The sequence below is a fragment of the Cimex lectularius genome, unplaced genomic scaffold (assembly GCF_000648675.2).
Source record: "Cimex lectularius strain Harlan isolate CLEC.00 unplaced genomic scaffold, Clec_2.1 scaffold21, whole genome shotgun sequence".
Taxonomy (NCBI): domain Eukaryota; kingdom Metazoa; phylum Arthropoda; class Insecta; order Hemiptera; family Cimicidae; genus Cimex; species Cimex lectularius.
The window spans coordinates 1,617,907-1,644,542 of NW_019392671.1; the positions used below are offsets into that span (position 1 = coordinate 1,617,907).

Genomic DNA, 26,636 nt, shown 5'->3' on the forward strand with positions numbered 1-26,636 from the left:
TCAATAGGACCGGTCCTATTAATTAAATAAAAAATGGGTTAAATGAACTGATCAAGTTGGTGTTCTGTATATTTATAATGGTTCCATTCTATCGAGATGCTTTTCCAAACGTCGTTGAATTAATTTAGTACAGGACTTTTCAATCAGATTTTATTACACTAGTTTATTTCGTCGGGCATTAAAGTCTATCCGAGGCTCTGAGAGAAACACCGCCGTCAATGTTATTCTCATTATCAACGTTATGTCCCACAATCAATCTTTTGAGACAACTTCTTGATGGACGAACGAAAAATTTATATTATCTAAGAAAAGTCCCATTTCACGGAGGAGATTCACAAGTCATTTAAATATTCTTTGAATGTACTTTTCTTAAACCTCTTACAATCCTATTAGAAAATATGGCATCTTGCATACGGAATTTTTTCTTTTAGTAAATGTAATAGAACAAAAACCTAGATGAATGTCTTTAGCAATGAACACATGCCAAGTTGCATTAAGCGCGTTATGTGACGGACAGTGGCTAGATTGATAAATTATTCTAAGCTATCTTCCTTATTAGGCCAGGAAAATGAAACAATTGTAAATCAAAACGCCCCGTTTTTAATTATTTCAATGACAATCATTTTCAAATTTTTTGGTTGCTCATAATTTTACTTTCATGTGCAGAAGGAAGGAAGCATGCATGTAGTATTTGTAACATATTTATTATCTACTTACGTTCCTCACTAGGGAATAAATCGCGATGCTATTGGCGCTTTAGGCGTTTAGGAGGTTTGTTGTGTACGGTCCTGGAAGAAGGGTGTTGGACTGGGTGGTTGGGATAAGGGTTCAGAGTTTTATGGGTGCTGTATCGATTTTTTGCCTATATACTAAATTGGTTCTTAAATTATGTGTAATAAGGTTTGTCACCGCCTTTGGTCTATATTTTTATTGTATATATTTTTGAGTTTGCATGCTGGTAGATGGTTTTGGGTATTTTAAGGTTATTATTTTGTTTAAGAAGTTTATTTTATGTTTATTTCTTGAGTTTTAATTGTGTTCGTACAACGACTTCGTTATTCGGTCGTTGGAACGTCACAGGTTAGACAAAATGTACGGTGCTTTGGCATTGGTTCGAATGATTTAAAGCTGGAGTCACTAGGTTCTTTGGTGGTTGAGGGTACATCGTTTTATGGAGGCGTCCATATTGTCTATTTCCGGTTTTGAAGACAAACGAGATCTGGCGGTGTGTGGCTAGTAAAGCTAAGAAAGAACAATAACAGTGATTGTGTTATACGTCAGCCATTGGTTTGAGTAATGTAATTTGCATAGGGGTCCGAAAGTGACAAAGTCGCAAAAATTAGTTTTTAAATCTGGTCATTAAAAAACTTTCTATTGTTTATAATTTAGTATATTTTTTGCTTAGAACAATATGACGACAACACAGGGAACGAAGTGTATCCACAATTCTAAAGTGTAAGAAGTAAGCTTAATCCCATTTTCTTCAAACTTTTCAACCTCCTCGGGAGCATTGTTTCCTAAAAGTGTTGCATTGTTTACTGGACGGAGGGTACTGAAACGAAGCCGCTTCGACAAATGAAAGAGAAAAAATACTTTTTTCTGGGACTGGAGTCGCTTAAGAATAACAAAAAGGTCACAAAATTTTTTCCAAATCTGGCATTTAAATTAATGAAGGTTTGACGTTAACATAAAGTAAAAAGTTGAACTAAATTGGAAAGTACTCGTAGACACGTGTCTAACACTTTTCGATCCAGTACCACCAAAAAAGGGCCATAAAAATCAGTTATCCACAATCACCGTTTTCCTTGTATGTTATTTGTTCGGTATTCATTTCATTGAGCACAACATAGCCGAAAACAGCTTCCTAATGACGTACAATCCTCGAAAGAAGCCACACTGACGTTTTAGAAACCTCGAGGCGGCGGCCGGGAATTGTCCTCTTCACCATAGACACCTATCCCACCAGCGGCGATTATTTACGATTATTTAAATAACCCAGTAGGAAAGAAAAGGTTGTTAGCCATTTACTTTCTACTAAATAGGGTGTGTGGTCGTCTAGCGGCCAGAAAAGGATAACAGACACCTAACAATTGTCTGGCGGTCGTTCATATATACCCAGACCGCAAACCTTCTCTTAAATCCGTCCTCTTGCCCTACTCTGCCTAATTGACATTCCATTTTTTTTGTGATTTTATGGATGGGTAGGATTGTTCTACCGTCTGATATGACAGCTGGACCATTTTTTACCTTTTTTAAATTAAATTTAGTTACTGAAGGGTTATATAACCAGTCTTGGTACTATTAAATAGGTATAGCTTCGTTATTTCTACGTTTCAAATCATCTCTGATTGACGAAACTTTTACATTACTAAAAAAAGGTAATTAGACCATAACACTCACGATCTTACAAAAGATTCTCGACTTCACAGAAATCACACAAACACAGACATCATTGAAGTATTAAAAATTCCGAAAGGCACCTGACAAAAAGGATATAGAAGCTCAATGAAAACAAAGGAGCTGTCATTGACTTTCATGAATTTGCTTACGACCGACCGTTTTACGCTGCGAGCGGAGGCGAGCAATGCCATTCTACGCGATGAGATATAATATCGCGCGTGTAGAAACTGAAATCGCAAAGAAAAGAGGTGTCATTGACTTTATATGATTAATGTGCGACTGTTTTACACTGAAGAACATCCATCATGTAATTTCGTCTCCGTGTTAAAGAAGTGGAATGATAGGAAGAAACTATATCGGGACGTTGATAGTTGTTATGATACTATCTGCACCTATGTAAAAAACTTCTAAAAATATAAAAACGAACCAAAGTAATCCAAAAAATTTTATTGTTTTATTTATCTAAACCCTTACAGAGAAGGACCATGGAAGTTATTGTTCGTCTGTCCATTGACTGTCATTTCTTTGTCTCCATGATGCAGGTTGTCCGCACAGGGGGTGAAGTAGGAAGAGAACAATAAATTAGGCAGTAAAGAGTATTCTTTCCTTTTCTAATTTAAAGTGCCGGGAATAGTAAAAATTTTTACGACTTTTCCGTTCTTGTAACACTGACTTAGTTTAATCCTTTCATACTTCCATACATTAATCAAACTATTTAAGGAGACTGTTTTTCATCGGTCATTATTTTTTAGTGAATCTTAAAAATGAAATTAATGAAAATCTTATTTGCTCCCTATCAGCTCCACTCTGTTTTTTTTGTTCCCTTTGTTCTACGAATTTTGGAGTACCTTTTTTCTTCCACCATGCTTCCCAATGCTACCAACATATATTGCCTCCATACATGAAACAGTTTTCGGTTTGTGCTTCCGATTTGCTTCCAAAATAGAGTACTCATTTAGCCTCCGATCAGACCATAAATGGTTCTTGTGCCTCCAACCTATTTGCTTCCAATCTCTATCTGTTATTGCATCCTTTTACTTCTGCGAATATCACACCAAAAAATACGTGCGAGAAAGGTAAAGTGAGTGCTAGGTCAAGATTGTCGTTAAACTCATAACTCATCACGTTCAGACGGAGCCCTCAAGGTAGGCCAGGTCTAGTTAAATTTATATCTTTCCATTGACCAAAGCGACGAGTACATTTCAGTCAGCCACAGCTTCTTGTGCCGGTCGCTTGGGACGATCAGCACAGGAGACGGCGCAGCCACGCAACTTGGTGAGTACTCGTTTTTAAACTATTGCCATTTTTCTTATAATTATTTCAATTAGTTTGTGCGACCGACCAGCGTGCGTACGCAGGTCACATTTCGCTTGTGGGTGAAAACTCTCGCCTCGTTTTATTTTCTATTGGGTACACAAACCAGCTTTCTTTGCAATAGGGCAACGTAGACTTGACGAAAATCATGCTTGCTCAAACTACTGTTAAAGTTTGCCTACAGTAGCTCACAAACGGCACGCTGTACAGTTTAGCAGTCACGACATACCTGGTATTAGAGGAACATAAGTCCTTTCCTAACACCTCCCACTTAATTCCTTTCCAACCTTTTCCACACGTTTTTCGGTATTTTCTATAAAGGGCTGTACTAAGAGTAAAGAGTTAAATAAAACTGGCGTACGACATGTTAACATTTTATTTTATTTTTATTTGGATCTTTATTCATTTTTGAGTAAATGAGTTTTCTTTTAGTTTAAATGAGTTTTTTCGAATTTTCAGAAATAAATGCATGTTGAGGGTAGACAGATAACGAAACTGGAACCATAAAAGAAATTCATATTTAAACTAGAGGCCGTTTTGCCTGCAATGCGATGCGATGCGGTATCGCGTGAGAAGAAGCTGAAATTGAAAAGAAAGGAGCTGCCATTGACTTTGCACCGATCAGCGTGTGACTTGTTTGCACTGCAAACTCTGCCGTGTGATTCCATGCGATGTGATGCGTTATCCTGCGAGTAGAAACTCAAATCGCAAAGAAAGGACTTTGCATGGATTAGAGTGCGAATTTTACGCTGCAAGCAGAGCCAAGCAATGTTGTGTTATTCAACGATGTAAGAAGCGATATCGTGTGAGTATAAGATAAGATGCCAAAGAAAGGAGCTGATATTGACTTTGCAAGGATCAGTGAGCGACCTGTTTGCACTACGAACGCAACCGAGAGATGCGATTTGATGTCGCGAAAGTATAAGGTAAATATCAAAGAGGGGTGTTGTTATTGACTTTGCAACGATCATCGCGCGACTTGTTTACGACTTGTTGTTTTCGAGCAGGGACAAATGATGCCATGCTATTATTATGCGCGATGTGCTCCGAAGGCGCACGAGTAGAAGGTAAACCCGCAAGGAAAGGACCTGTCTTTGACTTTGCGCCGATGAGCATGCAACCTTTTACAATATCGTGCGATGCGATGCGCTGATACAATAAATGAAAAAAAAAGCTACAATACCGAAGAAAGCAGGTATTGCTCGCTTGAGTAGTAGCTGAGATTGCCAAGAAAGGAGCTGTCATTGACTTTGGATGGGTTAGCTTGCTACGTTTTTACACTGAAGAACATTGGGTAATTTATCTCTGTTGAAAAAAAAAATTGAAACGATTAAAAAAAACTGCATCTGGATATTGCTACTGTACAATCTTCAACTAAAAACCTTACTTTATAAGAATTATTTAGCGATATTAAGGCTATCAGATTATACAAAATTAATAATTCTTACAGGTGCATCTTTTGCCCATTACTGAGAATGAAATGGATCGGATTGGACCGGTTTTAACTTAACAAAAAAAACTTCTTTCTGTTCGCCCGACGCATCTAACAAATGAGGAAATCAAGGGAAATAAGAAACAAAGAGGGTAATAATAAATTCGGTATTACGGCATGGTCAAATAGCAGGGCTCGCGGGCCCTGGCTCTCCCTCCATCAATTAGATGTACCGATGTTCGTGAAGGAATTTATAAAACCAAGTTCCCTTCATTAAATTCAGATTACAATGTAGATGCAAAACGTCCGTTCCCCGGCGAGTCTTGTTTTATTCACCGTGATTATAGAGCTGGGTCAAAAATTTGCGCGAGTCAACACTGACGGCGTCCTAGGATATCATGCCTTGGAGACATGAGGGGGGGGGAATCATCAACCGTAGTCAATTATGACAAAACTAGCGGGTCATTTCGCATTTTTTTATTTGATCCATGAAAAAAAGTTAACGGTTATTTAATTTAGTGCAATTCGACATTCTTGTCCTTCGAAATTAAACTTGCCCTGATAAACGACAAACGTTTTAATGTATATAAACATTCAAAACTTATAACTGCCTCATTTACATTGTTGGTTTAAACTTGTAAAAAATAGAAACATAGGCACATTACGAGATAATATTTATTATAACCACAAACCAAAAAATTGTGGATGGATATCTGTTATTGTAGTATAAGGGAACAACGATAGGATAAGGGAAAATTGTGGGAGTTTAATGGAAAGGCTCAGCTCTTTACTTTGTTCTATCTAAGGTTTTGATTCTTTGGACTTCGATATGTTATGGAACAAACTCGAGTGTGTCGGAGTAAGAAGAGAGGGACTATAGTGGATTAAGTCATTCGTATCAGACAGAATCAACACTGTTTCAATTTAAGTCAAATGTGATATCATCTAGACATTTATCTTAATTTCTTCTTAAAATTTGTACAAATTGCGGAAGGAGTTCCTCAGGGATCAATTTTTTTGTCCACTACTTTTTAATTGTTATATCAATAACTTGCCCAACGTTCTTGTTGAGATGTACGCAGATGATGTGGTCTGCATCTTGTAGAAAGAAAATCCCGCTGCAGCCAAAGAAAACTACGAACATTATGGCTCATGGAATGTCGTCTTGGTGGGACTAACAAACTTTGCCTAAATGTTAACAAAATTAAACTTTGCAATTTTATCTCTCACCTCTTTTTTCAATTTCTCCCTTTTTCAATTGCTCCAACTATAAAGAGGTGTGTAAATCAAAAATGGTGGTAGCCAGAATTTTTTTGGGACTTAATGTTAAGCCTGATTTGAAATAGTCAGCTCACATATCTATCGTGTGTAGAAAACTTATTCATTAATTCCGTAAATTCATTTTGACTTGTATGTCGCTTTTATAGTTGTACTTTTTTTTGTATTTTATGATTATGAAAGCTTATAAAAAAGTCGCTTTTTACTAACTCAGTACAGAAACTAACTTCTAAGGGATGAAACTCCAGCCTCCGTTTGGGTATCAATTTTAATGACAAGGACATAATACCAGCACATCTGAGGACTGGCCCCAAAATGCTACTTTGAGACGCTTTATTTTCTGGAAACTTCAGAAAATGAGGCAGGAGGGATGACAATCAAAGAGGGATTCCAAATCTTTGGTAGGTTACTATCAAAATGTGCGAGGCTTAAGGACTAAGCGGAAATTGTTATATCTATCAATTTTGGAATGTAAATATTATTGTTATGAATTATTATTATTACTAATGTTTTCGGAAACATGGTTAACTCGGACTTCAGAGACAGTGAGTTAGGTTTAGGTGAATTCGTTGTATACAGAGCTGGTAGGAATTATGCTTTAGGATCTAAAAAAAAAGAGGGGGTGGAGTTTCAATATCTGTTAACAAGAACTTACCGTCATCTTCTTCAGACTTACCAGAATCTGAAGTTGAACTATAAAAATAATTATAATGTAATTGTGGGGTATGTTTACACACCACCAGAGGCCAATTTAGGTTGTATGAATATCATCTTTCAACAACTGAATATATTTCCAATAAATTCCCCTTGGCCAAATTAATTACAGCTGGAGACAACAATGTACCAAATGCCTATCCTAGAAATGCACCAATTAATAACTCCCTAAAAGCGGAGGCTGTAATACAAACGTTAAGCTTCTTAGGCTTAAATCAATGTAATAAAATACTGAATTTTAACAACTAGATATTAGAACTGGTAGCATCAAATTTGGAATTAAACTGCTCTTGTGCATTATACAGTTTAGTACCTGTAGACAATTACCATCCACCAATCGAGTTCAAATTGTCCGTTCGTCATCAAGTGGGAAAAAGCCAATATCACTGCCTATTTCAAATTTAAAGATGCATATTACATTAAAAGAAATGAGGCTTTAAGCACAATAGAATGGAATGATTTTATAAATCAAGATTGGTAATAGAAAACGTTTACAATTCTGTGTTGGATATTGTACAAAATCATGTACCAAAAGCAATATTTGTAAATCCAAAATTTCCTAAATGGTATTCGTCTGATCTCAGGAAATTCATGGTAGATAAAAAAATAACCCACAAAAAGTATAAATCTACGAATTTAGAATGTGATTACAAAATATTTTCAAGTCTTAGAGCTAAAGTAAGAAACAAATGAAAATGGACTATGAAAAATATGTACATCATGTTGAGGCTAATGTTGTCGAAAATCCGAAACAATTTTGAAAATTTATGAACTCAAATAAGGCATCAACTGGTATCCCCCATCAACTGCATTACAAAAATGAAACTTATGAAGATGGACTTTTCAATATGTGATGCATTCGCTGATCATTTCTCAACTGTATATGTGAATGGTGAATGCTCGCTAACTAACGAAAACTTGACGATTGCTAAGAACAAAGCAATCCATCTGTGATAATAAACTGTAATTAGGTAGTTCATAAATTAAAAAAATTAATGTCAAATTGTCATGCTGGTCCGGGTATGATTTCACCCATATTTAAAAAAAAATGTGCTTATGAGATAGGGAGACCCTTAACACGACTGTTTAATAAGTCAACCTGTGATATGAAGGTACCTGACATTAGGAAAAAAGTTACGTTTTGCCACTTCTAAAATCTGGAGATTGTAAATTAATTATAAATTATAGGACTATATGTAAACTCTGTGATATTGTTAAAGTATTTGAAAGTATAATCTATGATATGTTAACATCTAAATTAAATTAAGTTGTAGTCAATGATTAGCATGGTTGTATGGCTGGACGTTCTACCACTATGAATCTCCTTTGCTTCCAACAAGACGTTTTGTCACCCTTTGATAAAAATGAACTGGTGGATGCGATCTACACCGATTTTTCAAAAGCCTTTGACAAGGTGGATCACTCAATTTTGCTGAATAAGCTATGCGACTTGGACTTATACATTGACATCGTTCAGTGGATTGAGTCATATCTAAAGGGCCGCACCCAAATTGTAAAATGTGTTAATTTTATGTCAAAGAAGATAAATGCAACTTCGGGGGTACCACAAAGTGGTCATCTGTCCCCTTTACTGTTCAAAATATTTATTAATAATCTGCATGCATGTATAAAGTTTACTTAAAAATGTTTGCTGACGATGTCAAAATTTATAAAACCATAGACACGATCGTTGACTGCAACCTCTTACAGAGGGACCTAAACTCTTTAGAGCAGTGATGTGCAAATAATAAAATGTATTTAACTGTGAGAAATGTAAGACTGTTACCTATAGTAGAAAAATGATTGATTTAGAGTACAATTATGTGATCAATGGCTGCGTTCTCGAAAGACTTGATGTAATTAAAGACTTAGGTATTTGGCATGATAAGAAATTAACATTTAGTAACTACATAAACAAAATACAAACTAATGGTATGAAAATGTTCGGATGTCATTGATGGAAAATGTCGCAAGGAAGTCAGTGAATTTTACAGTTAGACAGCCTTGAAAGTGTAATATTATTCATAAGTGAGACCAATCCTTGAATATGGTAGTGTAGTTTGGGCTCCTATGTACAATAACCCTACTTTGTGGCTGGAAAGTGCCCAAAAAAAGTTCTTAAGAATTGCACCATTTAAATGAAAAATTAAAAGAGAACCTCATGACTATGATCCACTTTTGAATGAAATTGGTATCCTCTCTCTGGAAGATAGAAGATTTCTCATTGACTTGCTGTTCCTCCACAACTTGTTACAATCAAAAGTGGATAGTCCCAAGCTGCTTGAATGTGTAAGAATTCATGTACCTCAATTTAATTCGAGGACAATTAAGACTTTTTGTCCAACTCCTAGTCAAACCAACTATATGAAATACTTGGCAATAAACAGACTAATCCTGGAAGGGAATGAACTTTATATTGATTGGTTTTTCTCTAGCTTACATCAAATTGAAAACACCATAATAATTGAGAAAATAAAGCTTTATGTTAATTACAAAAATGTATTACTCTATGGAATTCTCCTGTAAATAAAATAAAATAAAATGATTAGTTTGTATATTATATTACTGTAATCAATGAAAAGTAATAAATAAATAAATATCTCAGGGCATGAAGGTACCGTTTCTTGATACAATTTCAATGATAGAAGGAATATAAGCTAATAATTAATTATCTTATAGTAGACGGAATATTAACGATGGATTATTAATGATCGTTAAAAAGGCAATCTTTGGTTTATTACCATTTTTTGTATTAAAGATAGATAGATAGATAGATAGATAGATAGATATACTTTATTTACAAAATGAAAAAATTTAAAGTTAAAAAATAAAAAACACAGTATTATTATGGCATGGTATTAAAACCGTCAGCCAGAGTTCGGAGTGCATTACTATCCCAAGAATATGCATAATTATATAATTATGAGAAAAGGAGAATTTAAAATATCAACTTCAGAGGTTACAATTATTTACAGGATTTCGAAATTACAAGGTTGAATTGCGATAAATTTTGAAAATAATAAAAATGACACTTCAAAGAACAAAAGGATTCTAACTTACATAGGGTCCCCCACAGGCCAACAGAATTCGCATTTAGAAGCCCACAAACTAGAAATTATATGTATTAAGACAAACAGAACAAAAAAATAAAAAAATAAAAAATAAAAATAAAAAATAAAAAAGACGAACAAAAAAGAAAAAAGAAACAAAATAAGACGAAAAGAACATTAATTCCCTACATTCCAATGTATTCATATCTGTAAAACCAGGCTTTCCGAGCAAAATCAACAAGACCCCCGCAATCGGAGCCGTTCAGAAGGGCTATGAGCTCTTCCCTCGTCAGAAAACCCCTACCCACATACAGATACCTCAATTCGTTCAGGACCGAGCATCTAGCGAGAAAATGAAATGCATCCTCACGATCACCTGAGTTGCATAGAGAGCACACTGCAGTGGCAGGAGTACTCCCAACCCAAGGCCTGAAATTCAGGAACAACAACTCCCCTCGAATTTTAAACCACCAGCGGAAAAAAGAGAACGGAACATCATTTGATGGAGCAGAAAAAACATTGCAAGGAGTTAGGGAATGATTCAACTCCTTGTAGAGTTGGAATCTATTTGAGTCCACGGCACGAGAAATACAACTCTCCCAATGACGAGCCCCCATAACATAAAGAAGATTGGAAAACATTTCAGACCACGCTGCAGAATTATCCAAAGAGAACCGAGCCACATTATACCTCTCCGCAAGAGAATTCCAGGATCTGAACCAGGATATTAAAGATATATAATTTTATAAATATTTAAATGTTATATATATATTTGAAAGAACATACATATGTAAAAATGGGATCGTGGACCCGATTGATTTACAGGGCCGGAAGGAAGGGTCCGGTTCGGAACCCGGTCTGATCGGAGGCGAAAGTTGGTTTAGCGGCAAGGTCGTCGGATGATGCGTCCTGGTCTGCACGTGACGAAACCGAATTCGGCGGCATTCCGAAAATGAATTTAAACCGTCATCGAGGAACGAAAAAAATCATCATCGAAAAGGTTTGTTTGATTTATTAAACTCGAGGCGGTGTCCAGGAAATTCCAGCCGATCCAGGAGAAAGAACGTTTACCGTGTATCATAAAATATTGAGAGGGTCATTGATTGCTACAAATCAAACCGCCTTTTATCTGTGAGGAGAACAAACTCCCACTTTGATTATTGATACAATATTAATTTGTCCACTTAAACACTTGTCGATTCCTTCGAGAGTTTTTCCTGCGATATCGTTTGAGTTCTAATAACCTATTCATTTTACACCGTATTATGTATTCATAATATAAACTAACATACAGTATAAATTCAAATTGGAATGTTTAAATGTTGATTTCTCATGTGACTCAATGTTACCAATGTGGCTTAACTCACAAAAAATAACTACTCAAAGACATAAAAACCGTATACTTTTATTTATTTGTTTATTTTTTATAATAACACAGTATAATGATTAATAGTTGACTTACAACAAACATGTTAACATATAAAAACAGTAATAACTTGTTGTTTACCTTTACAAAGCCTTACTAATCTTGTTACACTCATAAGATTGAAAATAAAGAAATCAGTACAATTTCATCCTTTCCAGAGCCAAATTGTAGAGAGAGTTAATTAGTTTATTAAATTGGTTTCTATGATGCAACAACAAATTTGAGTAAAAATTTAATTTTTTTCTTAAAAGGATAGTTTTAAGTCGAGAAGATCTCGCCCGGCCAAATACTACGGCCAAAGACGGACATAGCCCAAGTCCTGGGTGTGCCGCGCTCTACCATTCACGATGTATTTAGGTATAGTTTTAGGTCGACCATGATGTATGATAGCTAGAGACGATATGGCTCTTATCTCATTACGGAACCGTCATTTAACAGTTTCCTTGATAGGCAGTCAACTCCAAACGATCAAATGTAAGAGTGAGCACTACTGCAGGAGAGGCATTGTGTAGAAAGGCAACTATGTCCAAATCATCATTTTGCTTGGACACTTGAACAGTGGGAATTTGTTCTCCTCACAGATAAATGGCGGTTTGATTTGTGGCAATCAGATGACCTGGACCGAGTGTGGAGAACGATTTGCTTCATGTGCCATGCATAAGTCGCAGCCTTTTCAAAAACAGTCAATTATGTGTCAGTATGGGGTGGAACCAAGTTCCATGCTCGTACCGAACTGATTATACAGAATGGATCTTTGATTACACTAAGGAACATTGAGGGAGATTTTCTGGAAGCTGTGGTTTCATTAGCTCCTTTTATCGGAACTTGGTGTTAATGCATGATAATGCTCGATCGTATGTAGCAAGAGTTGTCACCCATTACAAATAAAAGGGAGTATGTAGAGATTAGCATAATGAATTGGCCAGCAAATGCTTTAGGGTGAATCCCATCCCATAGAACACTTATGAGACATGATGAAGGGACGGGTTAAACATCGGACAAACAAGCGTTGAACATCTTCAAAACGCTATTGTTGAAGAATGGGATTCAGTTTCACAACGAAATTAGGTCTTTCATTTACTCGATGTGTAGGAAATTCAATACCCCCTGCGAGGCCAGAGAAGTAATACGCGTTATTAAGAGCAAAATTAGATAATAAATTGTGTTAAAATTTTAATTTATCACTAAATTAATAACTAATAATACTTGGGTGTTTTGGTGATTTTTTTTTCAAACCATCACAAATAAAAAATTGTAATTAAAACACATGAATTTCTGATTTCGTTCAATTTGGTTAACATTAAAATGAACGGATGTGTGAATAATATAACGATAAAAATACAAACATTTTGATATAATCAACAAACTACGAGTGGTCGGTTGTTTGTCTTTGGGTATATCAAACCTAGAAACTGATAGGTAATTTTTCATCTCATAGGAACCCTCCAGTCACAAGGAGAAGCGAAAAACATAGAATACCAGAAATTTGGCGTACTACGCATAAACGGCGAACGGTTCATTGTTATAATCAATCTTTATCTCTGATTATTTACGATCGAATAATTTTAAAAACAAAATTCTGTAACCTAATCTAAAACTTAAAAAAATAGAATTTGAATTTAAGAGTATAGCCATCGTTTTTTGGTCGAATAAACTGGTTTTTCCCTATTTGTGTATTTAACTCCACTTCTCCTCGATTTTGATACGCATTTTTTTCCTCTGAGGAAAAGAGAATCAAGACTTCTAGATGTTCCTAGCATAAAAATTAATTCTAAGTGCTTATTGTATTTTAGCAATTTTTCAATAAGATTAAGTTGTTCAACGAGTGACCAAAATTTCCGTAAGATTTTCTCAAAAATTATTCGATCGTTTACAACTAATATTTTTTTGTATTTTTCCTAGTATCTACATAATTTCAATTAATCATTCTTTATGTAGGGTATTGGGTGAAATGAATTAGTTAGTGCCACGAGCGGGATTCGAACCCACGAACTTCTGCTAAATACGCCGCTGATCTAACTACTTGAGCTAACGTGTCTTCGATCCACTCGGACACCAACACCCCCATCTCTACCTACCTTTCGAATTTACCCTCCTTTTTTTGCCATTTTTCAATGGTGCAAGTGGTTAGAGAAGCGGCGTATTTAGCCGAAGGTCGTAGGTTCGAATCCCACTCGTGACACTAACTTTTTCATTTCAACCAATACCTTAGTAAAGATTAATTACTTGAAAGAAGTTATTTGTCAATCGGACCACGAAATATAATGTATCTACATAATTTTGAATGTGTTGATTTGGAGCTGTTTTTATAGCTGTTTTGTTTTTAGCATAACCTAATTTTGTGATAGGATTTGTTCGTTATACAAAATATATTATTTCTCACCTCCTGGGTGGTTTTTTAAATATTGCTCCCTAAAATTGTCTGCTTTTGTTGTTATAAAAAAGGAAAAATCCTGCAATGATTTTGAAAATGAAATAGTTACATATTCAGGGCGTTATAGATGTATGTAAAATAAAAAATACAACTTTTTAGTAGAAGCGATTTTGTGATCGGATCGAGCTCAATCTATGTCATAAAAATGTTACACAACGATTCCTCTCGATTATACGATGTTGTAAAAACGATGACAGAAGATATATTTAAAACACGAAAGGGTGAAAACAGTGTAAAGGGTGGCAAGTCGTTTCAGTTGCAAGTCCATCCAAGATACAATAAACATCCAGGAATTTTCAAAATCAAAATTAAGCACTTTTAAAGTAGCGAATATGATACGGGAATAGTTTTATTTATGTACACAAGGCTGTAGTTCACTTTATGGAAAAAATGCATTATTATACGTTGCGAACTGTGTATGATACGTCTTCAGTTTAAAATTGTTTAAAGTTTACCAATCATCAATACGACTGTTTTAAGTCCTCAAATTTCTAATTCCAAAAAATTAAAAAGTACTCTCTTTGATTTGAGGAAAGGAAAGTCATATATTCGACATTGAAACAAACACCTGGTTTTCAAACTTTCTCTAATTTGATCGCTTTTGTGAGTTTCAAAAACCAGTTTCTTAGGCAACGCTTTTGCTCCGTGCCCTCTCTTCTTGTCTCCGCTGATAGCTGTTCTTTTTGAAGTAGTTTATACTTATTTGAAAAGAGCATAAAATAAAAGTACAATTTGATCATCATAATCGAATAATTTAACAATTTAAAAACAAAATATTGACTAATGGTTTAAAACAACTCAGATGTAAAGCAATATGATACGTCAAAACCGATTTTATGACATTTTCTATATGGGCACTTTGCCTAATTCAATAAACTTTTAAATGTTTCTATGAAAATACTTCAATATAGACTATACATACTTAAAGCTTAATTCAATTTTAATAATGGTATGATTATAAACAAACATGTGTCAACATCTGGCGCAAAAGATTTAATGACTAATGTATTAAATACTGGATTGTTGGCCTAGCAGGTATCGAAATTGTATATACCCAATACGCTAATAATAAATTTATTTAAATACAAATGAAATTTTAAATTTTTGCGCAAAAAACTGGTTGTGTGAAAAGAACTCTTGAGGATAATAAGGGAACACACCCGACATAACGCAATGCGAAGTGACCCGATGCTAGCCGACGCTTCGTCTCGTTTTGGTAGGGTGTGCACATATGTTCGACGTCCGGCGCACGCCACGTACAGTCACACAGCGTGTATCACAAATCAGTATCACAATCGCAACGCTTCTTTTGCTCATAATGCATTACTATGAGCAAAACCGTGTAATAAATTGTTAGTTAAATTCATTCTATCAATAAATGGTATTCCGGTATTTTGATAAACCATTATAATTAAATAATTTATATAAAAACTCATGAATTGCTGATCTCGTTTAATTTGGTTTACATTAAAAGATAACGATAAAACCATATATGATTAAAATAAAAATATGAGTGTCCGGTTCTTTTGTCTTCGACTGTACTCGACGCTACTGGAAGAAAATCTGGACCATGGGGAATTTGGTTGTATCACTTGGCTTAGAGAAGGGTAGCGTTGCGTGGCATCGGGCAGATGTATGTGCACGGGGGTAATAGAATCTTATGGGAAATTGGACATGGAATTTGCGTCGGGTAGTTTCGGGTCACGTCGCGTTGCGATGCGTCGGGTAAGTGTGGTCTCCGGTGAACCTTAATTTTCTATCCCTTCAGTTTGATCTAAAACTATGTATGGATCAGTTAAGTCAAAATATGTCTATTTATTAATTCTATTTCTATATATTAATTGCAAATGAAAACGGATTAAATTATGAAAAAGGATTCGATTTAAATATTAGAGAAGGTTTGGCTAAACTATGACCCTATATCAGTGCAGGATGCTCATAAACTGAAACTGTCATCGGTTTTGGTGACAAGAGGCGGTAAAAATTTGTATACAGAACTTTTAAGTGTTGCGCAAGGGACAAGGCAATAAATAACGCGCTCGAGTATCTTGGATTTCCATTCAAATCAAAAACCTTTATATTGATTTTTTCCACCTCCCAGTATCCGATTGTGTCGCGGCTAGTTATGGAAATTATATGAAAGATCATCCGGGCAAAACCCTCTTAAAGAGTTTATCCGGTGAAGACAAGCCTTGAGCATTGTGCTTTCAACGCAATGACATTCTCCGGGAATGTACCGTCGGATGGAACCGGCCCGTTTCAACCTCACGACGAATTCCAAGACATAAACGCATACAAAATGTTTAGATCAACTGATTAAAAAGAAATCTCCCCTTGGGTTTAGCAGGGATTGAATAAAAATCAACTAACCCTGTGTAAACATCGAAAATGTGATGGGCACCTATGAATGAATCATAGGGGCCCCATCTGTAACCTTCACTTAGAAAGATGCTTAGTAATACCATTCGGGTATTTTTTCTTTTGTCTGTGTGCAAACTAAATGTTTGCTGTGGACCCGGTCTCACGTCCTTATAAACGCTCAATCACTTGTTCACAAACGAATAAATCGATAGATACACAAAACAACTGTTTCAAATGTAGGTTCTTTCAGTTTTGTTTTCTAAGCTATTAAAAACCTCCCCCATTCCCAATAACTTATTATTCCATTAATTAATAATAATTTAAAACAATGAATTAAAAACACTAATTTTAAATCTAGAATGTTGGTTATTTTTTTGAACTAAAGACACCAATTTATTTTTGTGCAGTGTAATAAACTTTAAGTAGTTCAATTTAGCTACATAGCGAGCTACATGCTCTCAAGAGGGACAGGGACGTGGCCTGAAATGCATAAGCGACTGAAATATATTGCATAAAAATAAATGTATTTATGCATTTAGTTTTAAAAAACTAACATTATTGATTCAAAATATTTTGAAATTTTGCACTTTAGGTTACAATTTTCCGATGACCTTAAACTTGACATATGTTGTCATTGTAGTATACTGAACAATAATATTTATGAATATTATGCGCGCAAATCATAAACAAACATAATTATTTGGAGTTAAANAGGCCCTGAAGATGATCTCAATAAAAGATCGAAACGTTGGCACGATAAAGAAAATGGTTTTCTGAAACCTACATCACTCCCGACCGCATCTCACGATATCTGAATAACAATAATTAATTTTCATAAATTACCCACTGTAAGGATGAAAGTTACAAATGGCGTAGGACTGGGGTTAAACGCACACACCCAAGTAAGTCATCTATGACAAAAACTAAACCAATAATTAATTATCATTAAAAGTTATTATATTTTTAACATTTCGACGATGGCAAGAGGGTAAGGTCGAGCAACTTCCTCAAAAAACGCGTCAATCTTTGTCGTATACGAATGTTACCGTTTATAAAGAAACTCGGCAATATATACATAATAATGACGACGGATAACACCATACGAAGGAATGTTGTCATGTAGATCACGCCACAGACGTTCTATATTTTGCGTATGAGCTCAGGTAATCAGATCTACTTTAGATAATTCTATGATTTACTGTCAAATGATGCCATCCGTATTTACGAAGACGACGGAAGTGATAGTAGTTCCTGGTTCAATGTGTTGACGAATGAGTTCTATGGGTGTCCGGTGCTATCGATCTGTTACTGGGACCATAAAAATCTCCTTCGTCATAGTGTCGAAGCCACCGAATGAGTATTGTACACCTCCAAGTAACCGACCGCGATTGTAGTTACGGTAACCACCGATCTTTGTCTCGTCTACGTCAACCCTGGCATTCACCCCACCCATCTGACCAATTGTTCTTCCTATCCATTTGTTACAAATCTATAAAATAGTATGAATGATAACAAAAACCTCACCTAAGATAAGGAATAATAATAATTAATAAACCAAGCGACAACGTTTTGAAGTTTGTGGAGATACACCGAGTTCTTCCATGATTCTTAAAAGGTGTGGTGGACGCTGTCCCCCCCCAAAAAAAAAAAAATTAAAAAAACAAATAAAAAAAACATCTATCTGGCACAAAGTTTCATATTCCTATTCACCACATATTACTTCACTCCCAATATGTTATACTGAATTAGAAAATCTAACAACTCAACATAGTTTTCAATCAATCGAAAGAAATCTAACGTTTTCATGTGGATCCTGTGATTGAAATTATAAGGCTGACGAGATTTAGAAATATCGTAGAAAGAAAGTAAGATAAACCGTAGAATTAGCTACAAAAAATTAATCTGCAAGAAATGTGTTAGATACGCATCATAGGAATGTAAACATACTAACAAGGTGTTCAGAAACGTAAACAAAGCCCAAGGCAATGATAGAAAAGACGGGGATAAGGTGCGTTATCTGTAATATCAAATTAGCATAAGGTGAAATGTTTAATTTTCAAACGTAAAAAACATTATGAAGGAGGTGGATTTCAAGGTCAAGGCCATCGGAGAGTTGAAACCTAAAGTGTGAAATTGCCAAACATTTTTATCACCAAATTAAGTTAAAATTATTAAAAAATGATTAAAAAAACCACTAATTTTCGTTTTTCTATCTTCGCTGAGTTGGTCTGTCATACGCGTTTCGGCATTTCGCCATCTTCAGTGGGTCTCACTGGCAATTTAGACAGACCAAAATTATCGGCAACGACCTAATTTAAACTAATAAATAATTTGTATTTTGAATATCTCACTATCCATCAACACATGGAGTTATTATTGTAATTCTTTCATATTGAGAGGTTGCGACAGAACATCTATTTTGTAAAGTTATATTAGAACTAATTTTTCTTTTATACTTATATTTAATTTATACTAATATTTAATGAACATTTACTGCTATTAATATTGTCAGATTGCGGAATGTAGCTGACAGTTCGCCAGATCCAGCGTTCGTGGCTTCATATTCCCAACCTCACCCCTCACCTGTGACAAAGTATACTATTGCTGAATTATATTTAAACCAGAGAATGATAAAAATTATTCATTGTATAATTGAACTAATTTTCTGTTTTTATGGGTTTAGAATGGATGGGAGGATATCGATCTAAACGTTTGAAACTTTCCAAAATCCTTCGATAAATGTACTTTCCATTTTACGTGTTTTGCCAAGATTCGATCAGATGCGTCACTAAACAAATAATAGGGCATCTCGTTAAAAAAAAACCTAATTATTCATTACTTCATATTTAGTATTTAATTTTAATTTTAATTTTTCACCGTAAGGTTTTCCGCTACTAACAAAACCGAACCCAATAGATTTTTAGTCCTTCTTTTGAAACATTTTTGGTAGTGTGACGTGATTATACAGGGGGTCCTTTTTTGATGCCCCGGCTGAAATTCTCTTGAACCAATGACGCTATGAACAAAAAAAACTTGTTTAATATTTTTTAAACTAGTTTCAAATTTTTACCTGTTTTGGTGAAAAATTTTACAGAGTACTTCAGGCAGTGTTCAAATTCAAAATTTTAAATAAGACCTTATATATCCTGACACATCATTTTAAAGGATTTTTTAAGCTGAAAAAAATGGTGCAATTGGTTGTTAAATTATGGCAAAAAGTTTGAAAAAATTAAAACACTGATGAACTTGGATTCATCAGTCCATAGGATGTTTGAAAGTACGTTTTCTTCAGCGATTCAGACGCCTGTCATAATCAGAATTCCCTGGACAAGATAAGAACGATACGACTTAAAATTGTAAGTCGAGTACAACTCTAATTTCATTTTTTGAAAAACCTAAAACTGTTCCAATATTTCGGAGAGAGGAATTCGGATTTTCGCAAACAAACAGTAAAATATTCGGCTCCTCGTAGAAATTTCGTTGCCGGTTTCATTTTGTCATAACGTTGTCATTTTTTGGCCAATTTAAAATCCGATTGCACCATTGTTTTCCGCGTAAAGAACAGCTTGAAACATCCATACATGCTGGGTCAGGATGTATAGAGTCGTATTTGAAATATTGTATAATTTGTATAACTCTGCATAATTTTTTCCCAAAAAGAGGTAACAATTTGAAACTGGTCTAAAACATATTAAGCAAGTATTTCTGATAGCGCCATTGGTTCAAGAGAAATTCAGCCGGATCTTCAAAAAAGGCCACCTGTTTATCCTAGTGTAGTCATGTTCTAGTAAAATATTTTAGCAAATGACCAAAGCAATCTTCTCAACTTCTTCTAAATTCCTTAAAAGATGTTCCCTGCGTGGTCTGTATGGTGATGAACGTGTAATTTGGTCTTAGCTGATCATTTTCTTCGGTCCATTCTCATTTTGTTGTTCCATGCGCAAAACTCATTGTTGTGTCTGCGCGATTTTTGTGACATCAAATCTCTTTTATAAGGTCCTACCGCGTTTTCTTTGTTTATGATTTTTTCAGTTGGTCCTTTTTCTTTTTTAATTGGCATGGTGTTTTGAGTCGTGTAAATGATATATGTGAACAGTTATTAATTTTTGTATAATTTTTTAGCGTTAGAGTTTAGTATTATGTTTGCATTTTTAATGCTTGCTTGTACTTTTAAGGGTTTGTGATGGTTTTCTGTCATGTGATTCGCGTAGTTGTATTTTTGGTCTAACCCATTTTTTGTTCTTCGAATGTATCTTTTGTATTGCTTTGAATTTACAATAATGATGATTTTATTACTAAATTTTGATCACTTTTGATTTTGACTAAATAATTTAAACTGTTTTGAATCCTGAATGTTAATTTGTTATCAGTTTAGATTAACCGAAGTCCCCGGGTTGTTTGCTATTTACATAATCCTAGGAGAAACAATTTCCCTCAGTAGGATAAAAGTACATATTCCCATTAATTATTAATTTCCAGGTGTCTGTTAACATCCGCTAACGATTTGTTGCTATAAAAATTAATAAGCACTTCAAAGCAATTATCGCTTTAACAAGTATGCCCTATGCTATTAAGACACAATCCATCAGTTCCGCTCTACCTCCTAATTGTAATTCCGCTCTGGATAATTAATGTAAATAAAATAAAAACAATGAAACCTTAATATTTTCGGGTTTTTTCTTATTTTTCATTCCATTATTTCCATTAAATTATTTGCAATAAATAATATGGAAATAAGTTCTTAGATCAATTTCCAGAATCCTGTGTCATAAGAATGCACTTTATTTCTGAACTTAATTTTTTTTTTCATAATACTATGTTGAAAAATATTAAACACGTGCCCGAGTAAATCTTTTGTTTATGTAATTTAAAATATTTTTGTGTCTCTATTGTGCATGTATTTCGAGGTAAGTTACATACAATATCTTTTTCACAGGTAGAATAAGAAAATATGCAGGATGGTATTAAACGAATTTATGCATAAAAAGAAAAGTTCTAAAAACGACAAGGCGCTTCCAGTAAAAAAATGCTCGCCTGAATTTTATCCAAATTCAAGGTTGTTAGAAACTTGAATTAAGGTTTTGGTTGAGTTAAAAAGCCAGTGTCACAAACGGGATTAGAACCCACGACCTTCGGCTAAATACGCCGCTGCTCTACCACTTGAGGCTATCGTCATTTCGATCCACTCGTATTTAGCCGAAGGTCGTGAGTTCAAATTCCGCTTGTGACACTGACTTTTTTAGCTCAACCAAAACCTTAATTAAAGATTAATTAATTGAAAAGAATTTATTTGGTCAAGCGGACCACGAAACCTAATAAATGTTATTAGAAACGTTCGAAAGCCTCATTTTTCTTCTTTCAACCTATCTCAACTACATTTATGTCAGTTTAAGTGATAAAAAAATAGACACCTCTCCACGTGTTCTTGCCAATGAGATAAAATAGGAAATAGACACTAGGAGCCGAGGAAAAAAAATTTTCCGTAATTTATTTTTTTCATTAGCAAGAGCACTCGGACAGGTGTTTATTATATATATTATTCAGCCTTCTAAATCGACATTTGTGCAAGGAACGTAAGACGCCTATCATATTCAGATTCTCGAAGTCCTCCCTGGACAAATTGAGAGCGATACGGTTTAAAATTAGAAGCCCCGAGTACTAACACCTTCTAAAAAGGACACCTATTTAGCCTAGCGTAGTCATGTTCTAGTACTTTGAAACTAGACTAAAAAAAATTAAACAGGTGTATATATATAAAAAATTTACGACAACAAAAATACGCTTCTAGTAAAGTAGGCAAAAATTTGTTTAAAAAAATTTATGAATTTTTAGGCTTGGTTATCCGTGATTTTTTACTATAAAATTAACAAATATCACTTCCATACATTTTATATTTTATAGATGCAAGCACTGTTGTTAATGTTTATTTTAATTTTTTTAATGATGTGTGTAAATTATCAGGATAATAATTTTAGCAAAAAACTATTTTCTGTCATTTTTAAATTTTAGGTTTTTTCACCTTGTAAAGTCCCTTCTATCCTTCCTAGAATGCGTAACTCACGAATTTTACCTAAAACGGCAGAAGTTTCACGGTCCACCGTTAACATTATCTCCAGTCGATATTGGAAATAATTATGAATTGCAAACTATTTCTATGCACAACTAAAGCTAGAAAGTCTCGGACAGACTCAATAGTTAGGTCGTTAACGTTGTAATTGGCCGAAAGTCAGAGAAACCATTTTAGAAAATTGTTTTGAAATGAAAATCCAATTTTTTTTTCAAATGGAAATAGAGATTTATTTTATAACATGGCGAATTTCAAAATAATGTTTTTTTTATTTTTTCACCCTCAAAAATCGTTACCTATAACAACTACTGTAAGATAAAACACGAATTCTACTAGAAAAATGTACGTTGCATCCCAAATCATCTTCAAATAAAATTTTCTGCGAAAAAAATTTCTGTATCAAAATTTTCACCCTCCTATGCTTCATTTTCAAGGGAAATACAGCTTTTTAACTTTTGTAGTAGGTTGAATTTAGATAAAATCCAGGGGAGGCATTAAATTTTTAAGTGGAACAGCAAACATCGGAGAAATTGAAATTTGTTCCTGGATAATCGAAGCTAAAAATGTATATATTTTTGTTATCATTTTTTAAACAACTTTTTGTATACTTTACTAGAAGCTGTTTTTTCGTTGTTTTTTTCTTTAAATTTCTGTATGTACATATAATCTAATTAATGTAATACTGTATATTATTTGATTATTCTATTTTAAAAAACTTATAATATATAATAACTTTGAAATCCGCGCATGGCCAATGATGAAAATTATATTTAAAATAAATTACCTGATATATTGCTTTTCCTAAGCTCCCCTTTAGCTAGAACACTCGGAAACCTGCCTAATATTTTCACACTTATACTGACATAAAATTAAAAGGGTAGTAAAAAAAATAAGGCCTTCCAACGTTTATTTAATACAAACCCGCATATTATTTTTTTCCTTTAGCATAAAAAGCAAATTAACCTATTTAATACTTTCCATTAATTATTCTTTTTATCTAAGGTCTTGGTATCCTTAATACTGTAGAAATACTTGCCCAGCGAACTATGTTTTAAAAAAATACGTATTTTCCTCAGCTACTAGGGCCCGATGTCACGGACTCGGACAGGTGTCTAATTTTTTTCTCGCTTATACTGATGTACAAGTAAAAGGTAGTTGAGATGAAAATTAAATCTTTGCTGATCCATACCAAAAATGTATATTTCTTGTTGCGATAAAAATTCGCATTTAAGGCTTTTAAAGGGTGCTTAAAACAAACTCAAAGTGTATAAAAACAAACAATTTATTTACCTATTTACTAGAAGCTTCTTTTCGTTTTCGTAACTTTTTATATAACTATAGTTTCAGTTCCGCGTATTATTTTATTATCCACAGTTTAAAATCAAATCAACCGGTATATAATAATATTGAAATACACGCAACAGAAAGGCTGAATACGAAAATCAAAAAATCTGCTTGATTAATTTAAAACATATTTTCTTTTGGCTCTTAGGTTTGGCAAGAACGATAGGACTTGATATTGTTTGCCTAGTATGACCCGAAAAAGTTCCATTAAAATCAGTGATCCCACGACCGTAGACTTTCTTTGTTAATTATACTTATAATTAAAAAGGTAATTAACCGAATTAGCCTCGCTAAATTTTGGAAAACACTTTTTGCGATCGGTTGCAGTTTCTGGCAGATTGGATAAGTTTACGAAAATCAGTCCAGTTTATAGATCAGGTCGCAAGTATTTATTTCATAATAACTATGTTCGTTTAATTTTATTTGACGAATAAAGCGCCCAGTTTGACATTAAATCTCCATGGAAAGAAAACAATTAATGTGACGGTAAGTTTTTGTCTTTTACGGTTATTTGTTACATAAAAATTATTTTAAAAAAACGAGTTTGTTTATATAACTTATACTTTGGAAAATGTTTCAGACAGGAAAATAATAGAAATGCAAAGTTTTGAACTAAACCAACTCGAAAAGTAGATACAAGTGGCTTAGTAATAGTTTATTAATGAATATTTTTTATATTAATAATGGGGAGAAAAATTATGGTAAAAAATAGTCAAAAGTCATATGATATCAATAAAATCACGATAAAATTCACCCTTAAGGCAAGGCCGTTGAACTTTACCAAAACGTATTTGTTTACAGTTTTTATCACACAGTGAACTCAAAAGTGGTTTTTGTTTAAATTTATAAAATTTTGCGAAAATCGGTTTAGAAATCTAACGGTAGTTAAGGATCAGCCAAAATATTATTTATTGGAGTACGTGTTCGATTTTATTTAAGTGATTATGAGTCACCTAAAAATATTAATAAGATGAGTTTGTGTTATCAAAAAAATGAAGATCATTATGATGAAGGATAATAGATTATATGTAAATACATCATAAATGTAAATGAGGTTTTAACCTAGTCAGGTTTCTAACAAGTCTTTGGTACGTTATTACAAACGAAGGTACGGCAATAATAATTTTTATATGGATAATAATGGTAAACGTCATTAAATATTTAATTTACGTCAATACAACACAAAAACATCCTAATAACGTTTTTATGCCGTTTATCAATCAAATACGCATATTTTTGTAAAGAAAAATTGCACTCACTACAATATTACACCCTAATGCTTTATGTTAAACAGAAAAAATAGTAAAATAAAATGGTGTACGGAGAAGAAGACATCTGAGAACATCTGCCGACCGAATTTGAAAAATCCCAACGACGCTCAAATTATTGCACGCAACTAGATTTATTTTTCTTTACTTGGGACGTCTTGTTTATTTTATCAGTATATTCTTTAAAAAAACGCAATTGTTTGTTAATTTATGGTAAAACACGTAGTACAATAAACTAGACTTTTTGCAATAATTATGAACGTATACAAGATTGAAGTGTCACGGCAGAAAAGAAAGAAAACTGAACTTATCGTGGCTATCGGCATGTCAACAGTAAAATAAAGGTATGGTAATCAAACAGCCTGATATCTATTTGGGAACGCTTTCCGCCTTACGAAATAGCCTTTTTAAAGCTTTTATTTCAAAGTTTAACCTTAAATTGTTATTAGAAAAATGTTCCTTGAATGAAGCGAGCTGAAAGGCTCAGGAAGATCATCTCGAGCTCTTCTTCATATTTTCGTAACCATGTCTACGGTAATGGTTTTTTTCATGGATACGCCCTCGATAATGTAAATAAAAAAAATCGCCCTGGATGTGAAGGAAGAATCAAGGAATCCACCGTGGACAGAGATACCGAACCAAATTTTTCTAAACGACTTAGTATTAATTGGCAGTTGAGGGAACACGTGCTGTGGTCGTTCAAAATGATTTTGACTATTTTAGAGGTGAAAATTCATTCCTCTTTTTGACAGTAAAGTGTAGTGCCCAAAGTGCAATCGGTTAAATCGCTAAAGTAGAATTTTTCGTGCAAAAGTGAGTTAAGGCGGGAACATAGATGGATAAAAAGCATGCATAGTGAGAATTTTTTTGGTAATAAACAAGCTGATTACTTACTTGCCATTGGGAAAATTTTCAGTTTTATGTTAGATTTTTCAGACGAATTTTCAATATAACAAATTAAACAAATTGATAAATTGTCATGGGTCAATATTTGCGTTTTTTATTTGTTGCGGAAAAAATCTCTAGGCAGTGTGAAAATATATAAAAAATTTGACTCACACTATATGACAGCAAGTGATCCTTGAAATCCTATTGATGAAGTACCGAGTCACACACAAATCAATCACTTGTCCGTCGCACACAATGTAACGTTATCACTGATATCCGTGAGGCGGCCGCTGTTGCCACCAGGCTAAAGATTGGTGAAGCGCTACGCTTCAACTGAAGTGGTACAGGTAGATTTGAACGCACTTGGAGGGGGATCTACTATAGTAGTCAAGCTGGTTTAGTTGATTGTTCACTAGCAGTGTCCAAACAGCCCCCACTCCCGCATTAAGGGAGGAGGAACACTCACTTTATCTACCCCACATTTGTTTGCCCAGGTGGAATTGTATATCGGTACGGCGAGTCGCCGATATCCGGGCTCATGGGAAGGAAGACGGTAGCCGCCCCGGGGATGTCTGCGGTTTTCATTTCAACCTTGCTGACGACTTGAAACAATCCGATCTAATAGCAGAACTCGGATTATACTCGAGAGAATGGTACATA

At 34.3% G+C, this 26,636-nt stretch overlaps 1 protein-coding gene across 3 annotated transcripts in view; it reads right to left on the reverse strand.

Annotated features, from left to right (window-relative positions):
- LOC106668565 (transcription factor Sox-13) overlaps positions 1-26,310 on the reverse strand; it is a 597,903-nt gene extending 571,593 nt beyond the window's left edge. For all 3 annotated transcript variants that reach the window (XM_014397456.2, XM_014397454.2, XM_014397455.2), the window contains exon 1: positions 26,148-26,310. The gene's annotated coding sequence lies outside the window, so the exon portion shown is untranslated. The remainder of the gene's footprint in view (positions 1-26,147) is intronic.
- Between the last annotated feature and the right edge of the window lie 326 nt (positions 26,311-26,636).